At 37.5% G+C, this 14948-nt stretch overlaps 1 non-coding gene across 1 annotated transcript; it reads left to right on the top strand.

Moving 5' to 3' along the window:
* Window positions 1–9298: 9298 nt before the first annotated feature.
* On the top strand, window positions 9299–9365 carry LOC112628210. Its single transcript, XR_003120373.1, has one exon. It is a non-coding gene; the product is annotated as a small nucleolar RNA SNORD109A (small nucleolar RNA).
* The last annotated feature ends 5583 nt before the right edge of the window (window positions 9366–14948 follow it).

Here is a 14948-nt window from a genome sequence, read left to right as displayed (position 1 = left end):
TCTCTCCTCCCTGTGTCCCCTGCCAAAACATGCCTTCAGTCCTTTCTAAGCGCTCTTTTTTATGGTGTTGGGGCCAAAATCACACATCCTTGCTCACTCTTTTTCGTTGAGAGCTATGGCTATAAATGATAGTGATACTTTTACTTATTTATGTTTAAGACAAGCAGTTAACTTAGCTGGATTCAAACTCCAGGCTTTCTCGTGTGCTGTGGGAAGCAGCCTACACTCTATTCAGTTCTTTTCTTTTCATATTGGTTGGGTTACTTTGAGTCTGGCCTACTTGATGGGCAATTCACAGGTCAACCAAAGATTTCAGCAGAACTTATACACAGAATTTCATTCAGGCTTCCCGTGTCTCATTCTCCACACTGTGGGAATTTCCTCCCACTTTCCAGCCACTATTGAGGATGCCTGTCGGCAAAATTCCTTGAAATTGGAAACTTTTACAGGGAAATTCCTTTCCTCCAAGAGTGCACTCTCCTCTAGTGTTGGCTTGCTTTTCATTGTTCTCCATGGTTTTAGATAGCTGTCTTCATATTCCTTCTGGAGTTTCCAGATGATACCTGTTGGGGGCTTAGCTTGATAACATGTATTCCTCTTATTACTAGTAGCCAGACCTGCATGTCTTCCTTGACCTGATGCGGAAAAGTTTCATCTTACGAGACAATAATGTGCTAGCTAGTTTTACTGATTCGTACTCTAAAGTACCCAAGCCTAAAATAGTGGAGCTGTCTATCCCACATGAAACCTCTCTGATTTTCACTGTTTTTTATAAAGAATATACATGTTCAGATTTCTGTAGGATTTTTAAAGCATCACAGTTTTTATAAACATATATATTTCCAAGGTCTACCTGCTTTGTATTTTGCCTGGCGAGAGTTGGAATAATCTCTTGGTATGAGTATCTATTTTCCACTCATCTAAAACAGATAGAGCATTGATTTCACCAAGCGTTATGTTCTAGTTTGTCTTGGTATTATTATTAGAAACACCTGGTGATTAATTTGAGCCCACTATTCTTCTCTACCCTCATTCCCAGCATTATCACCTGCTTTTACCACTTCCAAGGGGTGGAAACATTCTCCACAATGCATTTATTCATGCCAGAGAAAAATCTAGAAAAAGGTGAATAAAACGAACAAATTCTTTCCCCTTAGTGTCTGTAGCCAACTTGCCTAAGTGTTCTTTCCCACAGTTCAAGTCTTCAGTCTGTAGTTCATAAGCAAAGGGGTGCCGTGAGCTCTGATCTTGCCGGAAGAGAGAATAAGTGAGCTGCCCCATGGTAGACGTTTCTGGCCATCTGAAATGAGTCGATGAATGTGGCTTTTGTGTAAAGGCTAAAAATAAAATGTAACCACTTTCTTCTTTGAGTAGTTGATACAGCAAATAGTTGAAACAGAAGTTTTGATTGGCAAATCGGGATGTGGTAGATACTTTAACAAAGAGTAGAACTATTACCAGTTTTGCGTGTTGCTATTTGTGTCTCTTTCACAGTTTGATAGTATCACATCCTGGAAAGTGAAACCGAAAATTCTTATTCGTTTTTAAATGACTAAATTTGCTTTCATGGTATTTACAGTGAAAGAGTAAATTAGAAAGTGATTGGATGACTGTTAATGAGAAAAAGCAGGGTAAAAATATTTTATTTAATCGAAAATATTATTGGAGTCAAAACATAGGCTTATGTTATGTTTTGTGAATTGTGCTGTGTTGTAGACATTTGATGAGTTCTCCTAACATAGAATTGATCTAGCTCTTAAAATACCATTTTTGATTGAATATAAATGGTATGTTTTATATAGATATCTTACAACTTCTGAATTCGAGGAAGATGATATGAATCTTCTAATTTAATCTGTTTGATTCGAATGGTGTATTTTTTCACATTTCTCATAATTTCCACGTCAACTTCCATGATGATCACGCAGGAAAGGGGCATGATCGCACTTCTTGTAGTGCATACGATCACTAAAACATAGTTACTGTCTTTCTATGGTCTTAAGAAAAATTCAGAAACAGCATACCAATGTACACATAAGATAAATAAGCTTATGTGAAACAATAAGTGTTCTGTTCTGAGAAATACCTTGATTGGTATCCTAATGTCTGATGTTATTGGTAGTTCTCAAACTCTTCCCCAATTCTGCTTCCATCTAAATTTGTCTGTTGTTAAATAATCTATCAGTCCATTTTTATCTATCATCTATATATCTGTCTTTATCAATCATTCATCTGTAATCTGTCTGTGCCGTTTGTCATAAGAGACAGAAGGGCATAGCAGTGGAAACTCAAAGGAGTTACCTCCATGTGAATGGACAGTGGTGATGGTGATCTGTGAGGTGGTGATGTATAGAAAGAAAAACTAGAAGAGAGCATGCCCTAAGTCAGGGACCTTGTCCAGCAGGCACTCTGGCCTTATTACACTGTGCTTGAATATGAAAAAAATCAAAATAGTGCTGACGTTCTGTATCTTCTGGGTGTGAGAAAACTTAGAGTAGATAAGACGACTCTGCCATTTCAGTCTTTTGTATTTCCACATTTTAAAGCTCAATTTTAATTATGTAGAATTATTTTTCCAGCCCGTGTTAAACTAGACCATGGATTGGCAGACTTTTTCTGTAAATTGCCAGATACACATTGTCAGTTCTGAAAGCCTTGTGGTCTTTGTTGCGGCCAATCTACTCTGCTGTTGTATTATGAAAGCAGCCAGAGATAATTTATAATGGAATGAGTGTGCTGTGCCTTTCTTCCAATAAAGCTTTAGAAAAGCAGCCTGTGGGCTAGAGTTTACCCTTCAGGAAACCAGAGCATTGGCTAAACTGGAACCTGAAAAAAAAATCACATCAACTCAGCCGCATGGTAATAATATTTGAAGTATTATTTCAACATTCTCATTTTCATAAAAATTTGTTTAGCTCTTTTGCCAAATTCCATTTGCAAGTGAGTGATATAAATGACTGCCACGTGCCATTAACGTCACCTAAACAGTGTAAAACAAGCACAGTAGAGGGAATTGGAGTGATATAAACCCCTTGCTATAATAGTTATAGTTGATAAATTATATTTCAAAATTGAACCTATTTCTTCCGAATTTCATCTATAAAGTTCCAGGGAATTCCAAAATCTTGCCTGCCTTCTTATCCCAGTTAACAGGATTGTCTCTGAGCAGCTGTGGTGGTATCCATCCTCCGTGGACCATAAATTGAGCCTATTTTGACATCATTTGAGCAGTTGTAATTGTTTCACCACATCAGAGTGAGATTACTACATGCCAGAGCTATTCTTTAACTCAGCTTGTAAAAACATGATAGCATCAACAGTATATATAGCAAACGAATGCCATCTTTAATCCAATTAAAGGGTTTTTACCAATTTGCTCTTGTTTGTTGATGCTATCTGCATTGCAGTAAAGGTGAGGTAAAAAGAATGAATAAACTGCCAAGTTAAAATTAAATTTGGGCAATTTCTCTTTTGCAGCAATGTATGTATATTTACTGAAAACATGTATGCCAAATTTAGTGTTGAAAGGCTCATTCAAATCAATTAGGAAAGCACATAAACGAACAATTCATAAAAGAAAAGCATTGCAAATGGCCAAGAGCATAGAAAATGTGCTCAATCTTATCAGTCATTATAATGAAATAATGAAATTTGTGTACATATGAAATATATACTTAAAATATATATAAAAACAATTATTTGCCTTTTTTCACCTATCAGATTAACAGATACATGTGTTAACAAGTTGGGGAGAATTTACAACTCCTGATGTGTTAAAATCTTTAAGGAAGGTAGTAGAAAATATATATAAAATGGAAATTAGCACTTTTGACCAACAATTTTGGTTTTAGATATTTACCTATAAGGATATAATAGGAGGTGTTCAAAGATGCATGTAAACTTAAGGGTACTCAGTGTAGTGTTAATTATAATTGTAAAATAGTAAATAACATTTTTGTCAAATCATAATGGTAGGAAAATTAGTGATGGCACATTTAACCAATTGGATTATATTCAGTTATGAATACGGTGATGCATGTTCAAATTAATTGATATAAAAATCCAACAACTTCAGCAGTTTATTTGCCAGTTATTGAGTACCAACTGTGTTCAACATTGTTATTTCTATTCATTTGAAATGATAAATGTATGTGCTTGTTGTGATATGGTCAATAAAACCAGTTTTATAGGAAGAATACTCTCAAAATACAGCGAGTTCTGGTCATTATTGTTGCATTTTTGTGTGTGTGTGTTTTGAATACATATGTGTATTTCAATTAAATACAGCATTTATTGAATTTTTATCACATGTACCACATGTTCAGATCAACACTTTACATGAATTATCGTAATGCTTATAATAACAGATGGATTAACGAATTTGTCTTTTTAAAAGATAAGTAAATTGAGGTTGAGTTTGAATTTGTGTAATTCATCCTGTTATATAGAAGTTAAATAAACCTATCCTAGGATGCCACAACCTTTGGAAGATAATAATTAAAAATGCTTATGATTTGTTAAACCTATTGAGCAAAATCATGTTTTGTGAAAGAACTCACATTTCAGAAGTCATATTCATTCTCCTTTTGTCTTTAAGGCCAGAGACATGATAATTATTAAGTGCAGCTTGTCAGGACAGAAAGTGTAACTGTTGGTGTATTGTAGGAACAGGAGAGAAACATGAATAGGAAATTGTCTTTTGGAAATTCTTAATAGTATAAACCTTTAAGGAGTTAATTCTGGAAATATGGGGTGCCTTTGCTCAGAATGTGGAACAGTGTTACCCGGCAGAAACCATATTATACACAAAGCTCTGAGACATCATGGAGGCACAGATGAAAGTCCAAAGAGAAATGTCCAGTAGAAAGAGGATCACTAAATGGAAAAAGCTAACTTTGGAATAGAGCTGGTGACAGGCAGTACGATGACTTAAATACTGCCAATAGCAGGAAAAAGGTCCATGGTAATCTCTGAGTGAAGAAAAAACTGCCAAGTGATCTAGATTTGAAGGTCATAACGTCTTGTTGGGATAGTTTTCCAGTGTAATTTATGATCATATGGTCTAGATTCTACAAAATCTCCCCCATTCAACAAAATCTATCATTAGTTCTCTTTTTACATTTTCTTCATTCATTTTAACCCTTTTCTAAAGATGGCACTTAGTGTCTTGTGAATGCAGTCCCTTAGCAGTTCTCAGCTAGTAGCTGAAACTTTGGTTAAAATGGTATAAGCATGAGGGATTGTGACATAAATTTTGCTTTGCTATGGCAGTTATTGAAATATGTTCAGAATTTTGACTATTTGTCATGTAAGGAATGCACAGTGCCATTCTAACTTTGTATTTTTATATTCTGGTATTTGGGGGGTTGGAAATTGACTATATGAGATTCTTGCAGCTGGGTCTCAGACATGTTGAGAAGGCTAAAGAAGGAAAAGTACAGAAGGAGAAAGCAGGGATGGGGGACGCTGCATCCCTCAAATAGGATACCACTGGATACTGAGCAGTGAACAGCCTCGTGTTTTGTCGGACATCATTTTGGAATATTTGGACACAGTTTCTTGAAGGATGAGAGACCTAATCAATGGTAATAAGATGTTTAAAATATTATTAATATGAATGAATGCTTAGGCAAGGTTGACAGTTCAGCTCTTCTGTACAGTAGATAGCATTAACAAGGAAATGACAGGATTTGGAAAATCAGTATTTGGAAATAATCATAATTGTTTCAGCCAGGAATCATCAAATGATGCTAAAACTTGGAGAAAATTTTAAGAGAAATAGAACACTTAGATAGTGAGCAATTTGAGGTCCTTATCAGTTACAAAGGGAAAGTAGTAGCTTCCTGATGGACAAAATGGTTGATGCACCTGAATTAAAGAGGTGAAAGTTAATACCACCAGTAGTGGGAACATCAGGCAGCACTGGTAGGATGCACTGAGAAGAACACAGTCTCATTTCTGTGGTATTACTGACTAAAGTGTATAAACCTGAGTCTACCCATGAGGAAACATCAGTCTCAAATTGACTGACATTCTGCTTTTAGTATTCAAACATACTAATTTCATTGAGGAAATAGTCCAGATTATTTCCGACTAAATAGACACGAGAATGGAATATAACATTGATTCAGGATGTCTGTAAAAGGACATGGAAAGTTGGCAAAGTTTGAAGACTGTCTCTCAAGTAGATTATAATGTTATGTGAGTATTAATTGCCAATGTTATATAATTGCCTGAGGTTGTATAACAGAAAATTCTTGTTTTTGAGAAATTAAAACAATTTAAAGGATAAAAGGATAATGTCATAGCTGTAATTTTCAAAGCACTTAGATAAAATAATATACATGTTTCAAAAAATGAGAAAAAAATGAAACAGGTGTTATAAGATGTTACCTAATAGGGAATCCAGGTAAAAGTTATCCAGGAATTATGGATAGTCTTGTATCTGTTCAGTAGATCTGAAATTAGTTGATGAAAATAATGCAAAAGAACATGTCAAAAGGAATGGTTTGAGCATATGGCTTTGAGCATACATAAATGCTCAGGAAACATGAAAATGTGGAATAAATGCATGAGTACTGTAATACCAGCAGGCCTTGTAGATACCTGCATTTGAAGCATTTATATTAGAAGGAATCCTTTTTACCCAGAATTTTTTCACTTAGCCTAATGTTTTCAAGGTTTGGCCATGTTGTAGCATGTATCAGATCTCCATTTTCTTTGATGGAGAAGTGATATTCTATTGTATAAATATCACATTTTGCTTATCCACTCATCAGTTTTTGGCTATTATGACTAATCCCGCTAGCAATATTTATGTGGAGGTTTTTGTGTGTTTATGTATTCAATTCTCTTATACATGAGAATATAGTAACTATGTTTATTTGACGTTTTGAGGTCCTGTCTGTAAGATAATTTTTGCTAGGTTTGAAGGCAGATAATAGTCTATGCAAAATGAATATTCTGTTGAATATTGATGTGAACTATTATGTAAAAAAAAATACATTGAAATAGTAAGTATACAGGTTACATCTTGGTTTTTGTACTCAACAAGCAGTTTTATGTTTTATTTTTCAGGAACTCTCCCATACTAAATTAAGGCTGGGATATTAGAGAAAAGGAAAAATATGAAACTCACTGGTGTTTTATGGCACTTTGAGTTCCCCAGTTTACCTTCAAACATTTCGCCTTCTACGTTCTCCTCTACCCTATCAGTGCATCCCTCTGAGATTCTTAATTCTGTGGTTGTGTAAAGATGGACTATGCTCACTCCATCTTACTTCTCTTAGGTCTTACAGTGGCAGTGCCCTATTACATTTTGTTCTTTTCTATGATTTCCATTTATTTTATGAAATTTTTCATCTATGTTTTCTATTCTTGCCATCTTAATTTCTATGTAACGTTTTGAAATAGATTCCAAAGTTCATATATATAGAGAGAGTGAGAGACAGAGACAGAGATTTCTACTTACTATTGAAGTAGATTCCTAAGGTTTTTTAATCTCTTCTAGAATATTGGTTTCACAACAGCCCTATCGTGTGTATTTAATTTTACCCACCACAAGGCATTTTCAGGGAGTCTTTATTTGGCGGAATAAAACTTTAGAATCTCTGATTCAAAGAGAAAATTGCTCACAGGCATGCGCCACTGCGCCTGGCCGGTTTTTACTATTTAAAGAATGAAGAATTTTAGCAGTGTGGGGTGGCTCATGCCTGTAATCCCAGCACTTTGGGAGGCTGAGGTGGGCAGATCACTTGAGGCCAGGAGTTCAAGACCAGCCTGGCCAACATGACGAAACCCCATCTCTACTAGAAATACAAAAATTAGCCAGGCGTGATGGCACATGCCTGTAGTGCTAGCTACTCTGAAAGCTTAGGCAGAAGAATCGCTTGAACCAGAGACACGGAGGCTGCAATGAGCCTAGACTGCACCACTGCACTCCAGCCTGGGCGACAGAGCGAGACTCCATCTCAAAAATAAAGAAGAATTGGAGGAGGAAATAAATGGATAAATGGCAAGGTGACAAAGGACCAAAGATCTGTGACTTGTGGAAAGATGGCTCTGTGGTAATTATTACAGAAACAATGTTTGTATCTTATTTTTTAGTGAATTTTGTATATTCTCTAATCTGATTTACTTTTGTTTTTAATAGTTTGCTGCAGGTCTAGAAGATGTTACAGAATTTCAAGCAAGAGAGGTGAGCAGCTACCGTGGTGATTTTGAAATTGTTTATGTGTGTTGTGGCCAGTGATGTCAGAATTTCAGGATCTGAGAATTCATGATTTCAGAGGCTCAAAGGAGAATATTTTTATAATAGATTTTTTTTGCTATGTGAATATCCCTACTTTGTTCAAGGAATCTCATTATTTTTTCCCTTTTTGGAAAAAAGGGATTTTGTTTTTTGGTAGTAACCTGAATAAATTGGAGGAAGTATTGATGTATTTCCTTTTTTCTCCATTTATTTATTGGATGAAAATAATCTTCTAGTGAAATTCACTGTGTTCAATATTTATTTTTTAAAGAATAGAGGTGGGGTCATGCCGTGTTGCCCAGGCTGCCCTTGAACTCCTGGGCTCAAGCAATCATCTTGCCTCAACCTCCTGAGTAGCTGCGACTATAGGCATGTGCTGCCATGCCTGGCTTAAATATTGATTTAAAGATTTTTATCTGGCACATTCTTATCACAGATGTTTCTACTTACATTTGTCATGTAATCACAGTATATATTTATTTTGCTACCTCGCTTACTCCTAAAAATTTTAGTTCATTGAATTGGTCTTAATTGGACTTAAAATTTTTTTCCCTGGCCGGGCACCTTGGCTCACGCTTGTAATCCCAGCACTTTGGGACACCAAGGCGGGTGAATCACCTGAGGTCAGGAGTTCGAGACTAGCCTGACCAACATGGAGAAACCCCATCTCTGCTGATAATACAAAATTAGCCAGGCGTGGTGGCACATGCCTGTAATTCCAGCTACTCAGAAGACTGAGGCAGGAGAATCGCTTGAACCCGGGAGGCAGAGGTTGCGGTGAGCCGAGATCATGCCATTGCACTCCAGCCTGGGCAACAAGTGCAAAACTCTGTCTCAAAAAAATAAAAAATTTCCCAATAGATTTTAATCTAATTTTATTGGAACAATTCAGTCATATGTTTTTTCATGCTATGTATATGAGAGTTCCATCATTCAGATACTAAACAAATGTCTACATTTACTGTTCTCACTGATGATGCATTAGATAACCATGCACAAAATAAGCCTGGCTGTGGAAATGCTTATTTGTTGGGAGGGCGCTTGTTTGGATCGATGATGAGAATAATTGTCTGAGGATGCTGAGGGACTCATTCCAGATGTCAATCTGAGGTCCAGATGTGCAGCCCTCCACTAGGACAAATAAGACTCTCAGAGCCTGGCTCTATTTAGGGATCTCTCAGTGACAATAGAGTACCCCTGTGAGCATGCCTTTTCTGTCTCTCCTGAGAGGGCAGTAGCATCCTGTCTTAGGAGTCAGTATGCTCTTTAGTATGCTTACTGACCCAAGACTCACTTTATTTTGTTCATTTTGAGCAGAGAATTGTAGATAGATATATATATGGGAAGTATGTTCTTGATTAACAAATGAAAAAGTTTCAGTCAAGAAAGGTCAAGCAACTGTGATGTATAGTGAAGGAAGGGAACACTGCGTGCCTATATTAAATATTGACAAAGGAACCAATTTTAGTGCCTTGTTATTTTTACTGTTGAGTATTTTCTGAGACCATGTCTTTTTCTTCTATTTTGTTTTGCTGAGGTAGAGGAGGGCTGGCATGAGGTCCTCCACTTCAGAAAATAGGGGTGAGTAGTTAAACCAACATCCTTTGGAATTCGTATACATCATGTGTTCCATGTCACATCCTGAGGTCTTTTTATTTTTTAGTGGCTTACTGGATAATATCTAAATAATGTATCTTTTACTTTGGTGAGTCTCTCCACCTTCATTTCTGAATCATTGTCCTTTACATTTTTATTCCATTTGAATTTTGCATGAAATGACAAATGTAGAATTTTGCCCAATTGATTTTATTTATTCAGTTATTTATTTGGGAAGACAGGGTCTCTCTCTCTGTTACCCAGGCTGGAGTACAGTGGCCCAGTCATAGCTTACTTCAGCTCTTCACTCTGTAGCCCTGAACTCCTGGGCTCAAATGATCTTCCACACTCAGCCTCCCAAGTAGGTAGGAATAGAGGTATGTGTCACCACACCTAGCTAATTTTTAAATTTTTTGTTTCGTGGAGATAGGATCTTACTATTTTGCAAAGGCTGGTCTTGAACTACTGGACTCAAGCAACCCTCTTACTTTGGCTTCCCAAAGTGCTAGGATTACAGGCAGGAGCCACCATGCCTGGCATCATTAGGGATATTGGTCTGTGATTCACTTTTTTGATGATGTCTTTTTTTTTTTTTTTTTTAGACGGAGTCTCGCGCTGTGTCACCCAGGCTGGAGTGCAGTGGCGCGATCTCGGCTCACTGCAAGCTCCGCCTCCCAGGTTCACGCCATTCTCCTGCCTCAGCCTCCGAGTAGCTGGGACTACAGGCGCCCGCCACCACGCCCGGCTAGTTTTTTGTATTTTTAGTAGAGACGGGGTTTCACCATGTTAGCCAGGATGGTCTCGATCTCCTGACCTCGTGATCCACCCGCCTCGGCCTCCCAAAGTGCTGGGATTACAGGCTTGAGCCACCGCGCCCGGCCTGATGATGTCTTTTGTTTCGATTAAAAATTAGGGTAATAGACTCATGGAATAAGTTGGGAAGTGTTTTCTGCTCTCCTGTTTTTTTAGAAGAGTTGGTAAATGATCGATGTTATTTCTTTAATGATTTGGTAGAATTCATTAGAGAAATGATTTGTGTAGGATTTTATTTGTGGGAACTTTTTGAGTAGCTCATTCAATCTCTTGTTAAAGGTGACTTTGATTTTCTGTTTTTCCTTCTTGTGACAGTTCCTGTAATTTATGTATTTCTAGGTATTTGCCCCTTTAATCTAGGTTATCTAATTTGTTGACATACCTTATTTCTATAAGGGTGTTAGTAATAGTCTGATTTTCATTCCAGATTTTATGAAAATTGGATCTTCTGTTTTCAGTATTGTAGGTATTGTTACGTCAATTTTTTAAGAGGCAGAGTCTTGCTGTTTATGCCGGCCTTGAACTTCTGAGCCTAAGCAGTCCTGCTGCCTCTGCATCTTGAGTAGCTGGGAATACAGGAACACACCACCACACCTGGCCTGTCACTAGACAAACAAAAAATTTCAGTGAACCAGCTTTTGATATTTTTATTTTTTCTTCTCTATGCTTTGTTTTATTTATTGGCATTTTATTCTTATTTCTTTTATTCTACTTGATTTAACTTTGCTTTGTTCTTCTGTTTTCTTAAGGTAAAAGTTTAGATTGATTTGAGATTTTCCTTTATTTAATATGGACATTTACAGCTATAAATTTCTCAAAGAACTCCTTTAGCTACACAGACATTTTCTTTTGTTGTGTTTTGTTTCCTTTCATTTCAAACTATTTTATAAATTTTCTTCTTCCCATGACCCAAGGATTCTTAGTAATGTGTTAATTTCCATGTATTGTGAATTCCCCCCAATTTTTTTCATTTATTTCTGATTTGATTCCATTGTGGTTGAACAACATACTTTTCTGATTTCTTTACTTTCCGATTTGTTGAGACCAGTGTGTGGTCTAATATCTACCCTGGACACTGTTCCATGTGCACTTGAAAATAATATATTTTCTACTGGTTAGATTGTTCCATAGATGGATGTTAGATGTAACTGCGTTACTGTGTTTTTTGCTTCTGTTTCCTTGATCTTCTGTCTCATTGTTACATTCATCATTGAAAGTGAGGTATTGAAATTTTCAATTATTATAACATTGATTTTGCCTTCCATTCTGTCATATCATTTTTTAATTTAATTTTGAGGCTATGTTGTTAGATGCACATATCTTTATTATTGTTACATCTTCCTGATGGATTGACAGTTTTATCATCATGAAATGTCCTTCTTTGTCTTTACCAACAATTTTTATCTTGAAATTTATTTAGCTTGATAATTGTAGTTTTTATCTGACTTACAGCCCCTAAACTCTCTTTGGTTACTGCGTGCAGTTTATCTTTTCCTTTCATTCTTTTCCTATCTACCTGTTTTTAATTCAAAACAAAATCTTTGAGACAGGATCTCACTCTCACCAATGCTGAAGTACAATGGCATGATCATAGCTCACTGCAACCTGAAACTCTTGTATTTAAGCATTTCTTCCACCTCAGCCTCCGAGTAGCTGGGACTACAGGTCCACACCACGACACCTGGCTAAGTTTTTTGTATTTTTTTTCTTGTAGAGATGAAATCTTGCTATGTTGCCTAGGGTGGTTATTTTCTAATTGAGTTAGATTTGTAAAGACTCACCTTCCAAATAAACTCACATTTATAGTTTCCATGTGGACATATCTTTTATATTTATTTATTTTTTAAGACAGAGTCTTGCTCTTTCACCCAGGCTAGAGTGCAGTGGAGCGATCTTGGCTCACTGCAATCTCCAGCTCCTAGGTTCAAGCGAGTCTCCTGCCTTAGCTTCCCGAGTAGCTGGTATTACAGGCTCACACCACCACACCCAGCTAATTTTTTGTATTTTTGGTAGAGATGGGGTTTCGCCATGTTGGCCAGGCTGATCTCGAACTCTTAACCTCAAGTGATCTGCCCGTCTCCACCTCCCAGAATGCTGGAATTACAGGTGTGAACCACCGTGCCCCGTTAGATGTGTTTTTTTTTTCGGTGGGGGTGGGGTTACTGTTGAACTCACTCACAGTGGTTTTCAAGAAACTGGTCTATTTCATTACAGTTACCAAATTTGTGATTATAGAGTTTTTCTTTTTTCTTTTTTTTTTTTTGAGATGGAGTCTCACTCTGTCGCCCAGGCTGGAGTGCAGTGGCGCGATCTCGGCTCACTGCAAGCTCCGCCTCCCGGTTCACGCCATTCTCCTGCCTCAGCCTCCTGAGTAGCTGGGACTACAGGCGCCCGCCACCGCGCCTGGCTAATTTTTTGTATTTTTTAATAGAGACGGAGTTTCACCATGGTCTCGATTTCCTGACCTTGTGATTCGCCCGCCTCGGCCTCGGCCTCCCAAAGTGCTGAGATTACAGGCGTGAGCCACCGTGCCCGGCCTATAGAGTTTTTCATATTATTTCTCCATTGTCTTTTTAGTATCCAGGTGATCAGTAGCAGTGAGCCCTCTTCCATTTGTGTTATTGTAAATCTGTGTCTTCTCTCTTTTATTATTTATTTATTTATTTTGAGATAGGGTCTTGCGCTGTCACCTAGGCTGGAGTGCAGTGGCATGATCTCGGCTCGGCTCAGTGCAGCCTCTGCCTCCCGAGTTCAAGTGATTATCCTGCCTCAGCTTCCCGAGTAGCTGGGAATACAGGCGTGCACCACTATGCCCAGCTAAATTTTTTTTTTTTTTTCTAGTTTTAGTAAAGATGGGCTTTCCCTATGTTGGCTAGGCTAGTCTTGAACTCCTGGCCTCAAGTGATCTACCTACCTTGGCCTCCCAAAGTGCTCGGATTAGAGGTGTAAGGCACTGCACCCAGTCTTCTTCTTATTCTTGATTTACCTGCCTACACTTATTAGTTTCATTAATCTTTTTAAATAATCTGCTTTTGGTTTCATTGTGTTTCATTTTCTGGCTGTTCATTTCATTTGATTGTGCTTGAATTTTATGATTTATTTTCTCTTCTTTGCTTATGTTTTTTTCTTCTTTCTCTGGTTTTCTGATGTGGAAGCTTATATTATTGACTTAGATCTTATTTTTTTTTAATTTGTTTTTTTGATATGATTTCTCACTCTGTCACCCAAACTGGAGTGCAGTGGCACAGTCTTGGCTCACTGCAACCTCCAGCTCCCAGGTTCAGGCGACTCTTCTGCCTCAGCCTCCCGAGTAGCTGAGACTACAGGCGCATGCCAGCACACCCAGCTGATTTTTGTATAGAGATGGGATTTCACCATATTGTCCACGCTGATCTTGAACTCCTGACCCCGTGATCTGCCCGCCTTGGCCTCCCAAAGTGCTGGGATTATAGGTGTGAGCCACCACATCTGGCTGACTTAGATCTTATTTTCTAATGTATACATTTAATGCTACAAATTTTCATTTAAGCACTACTTTTGCTGCATCCCAATTTTGATAAGTTTTTTTTCACTCTCATTTATTTAAATGTATTTCTTCATTTGTCTTGAGATAACCTCTTTAAACTGTGTATGTATTAGCTGTGTGTTGTTAAATCTCCAATTATGTGGTGTTTTCCAGCTGTTTTTCAATTATAGATTTCTAATGTAGTTTGATTCCATTGTGAACTGAGAGCATATTTTATATTTTTTCTGTTCTTTCAAATTTGTCAGTGTGTGTCTCACGGCCCAGAGGTGATCTTTCTTGGTAATATTTCATGGTGAGCTTGAGGGTAACATGTATTCTGTTGTCGGTAGATGGACTGTTCTGAAAATGTCAAATGAAGTTAACTGATAATGCTATTAAAGTTAACTATCCCCTTACTGATTTTCTGATTGCTTCATCTATTGGCACTCATCTATTTTGGGGACTCAAAAAAGGCTATGGAGCTCTCAAATTATAATGGTGGACTTACCTATTTTTCCTTCTAGTTCTATCAGTTTTCCGCTCAGAGTTGTTGATGCTGTTTTGTTAAAGACAATTATTTCTTCTTCAAGAATTGGGGCTGGGCACGGTGGCTTATGTCTGTTAATCCCAGCACTTTGGGAAGCTGAGGCGGGTGGATCTCTGAGGCCAGCAGTTCAAGACCAGCCTGTCCAACATGGTGAAAGCCTGTCTCTACTAAAAATACAAAATACAAAACATCCCATCATGCAGCCAACTTGACGGCACTATCACTCTCCCTCTCCC

This window comes from Theropithecus gelada, chromosome 7a (assembly GCF_003255815.1).
Source record: "Theropithecus gelada isolate Dixy chromosome 7a, Tgel_1.0, whole genome shotgun sequence".
Classification (NCBI taxonomy): Eukaryota; Metazoa; Chordata; class Mammalia; order Primates; family Cercopithecidae; genus Theropithecus; species Theropithecus gelada.
Note: the sequence above shows the minus strand (reverse complement) of the source record. Positions and strands in the feature narration are given on the sequence as shown.